Source organism: Pongo pygmaeus, chromosome 11 (assembly GCF_028885625.2).
Source record: "Pongo pygmaeus isolate AG05252 chromosome 11, NHGRI_mPonPyg2-v2.0_pri, whole genome shotgun sequence".
NCBI classification, from domain to species: domain Eukaryota; kingdom Metazoa; phylum Chordata; class Mammalia; order Primates; family Hominidae; genus Pongo; species Pongo pygmaeus.
In genome coordinates, this window is record NC_072384.2 from 23,481,608 (window position 1) to 23,482,636 (window position 1,029).

Genomic DNA, 1,029 nt, shown 5'->3' on the forward strand with positions numbered 1-1,029 from the left:
GCCCTGACGCCAAGGTTCTAAGAATAGTATAGAATGTAGTACTCACAATCATCAAAAGTCACCTCCCAAAAGTTCTTATAATCTGGACTGATTGATGTCCACTTACTCTGCCTTCTATTGAACTATTTCAATTGTAATAATGAACCTAGGCAGTGGTCATCAATGACTGCCAACTTCACGAAAAGAGATAAAATTGGAAACTATGTGCCTGATAATCGATGTATAAATAGTTTTGCTGCTTTCGGCTCTCAGCTCGGAGGAGGCCAAGGTGCAACTTTCTTCGGTCATCCCGAATCTGGGTTCATCCGACACCAGCCGCCTCCACCATGCTGCCAAAGTTCAACCCCAAGGAGATCAAAGTTGTATACCTGAGGTGCACCGGGGGTGAAGTCGGTGCCATGTCTGCGCTGGCCCCCAGATTGGCCCCCTGGGTCTGTCTCCAAAAAGCGTTGGTGATGACATGGCCAAGGCAACGGGTGACTGGAAGGGCCTGAGGATTATAGTGAAACTGACCATTCAGAACAGACAGGCCCAGATTGAGGTGGTGCCTTCTGCCTCTGCCCTGATCATCAAAGCCCTCAAGGAACCACCAAGAGACAGAAAGAAACAGAAAAACATTCAACACAGTGGGAATATCACTTTTGATGAGATCATCAACATTGCTCAACAGATGTGGCACCGATCTGGAGAGATCCAGAGAACTCTCTGGAACCATTAAAGAGATCCTGGGGACTGCCTAGTCTTTGGGTTGTAATGTTGACGGCCGCCACCCTCATGACATCATAGATGACATCAACAGTGGTGCTGTGGAATGCCCAGCTAGTTAAGAAGCACAAAGGAAAATATTTCAATAAAGGATCATTTGACAACTGGTGGAAAAAAAAGAAATAGTTTGCCATAAAAAAATCAAACCTAAATCACAATAAAGAACTACCTATCAACTAGCTAGGGGATAGAAGAACATGTTAATGACTTCCAAGAATAGAATCAGAAAAATATAGAATGTGAGAAATATACAAGTAATTTCAT

At 43.9% G+C, this 1,029-nt stretch overlaps 1 pseudogene; it reads left to right on the top strand.

The window, feature by feature from the left end:
* Positions 1-311: 311 nt before the first annotated feature.
* Positions 312-827, top strand: LOC129031885 (large ribosomal subunit protein uL11-like; annotated as a pseudogene).
* Positions 828-1,029: the final 202 nt, after the last annotated feature.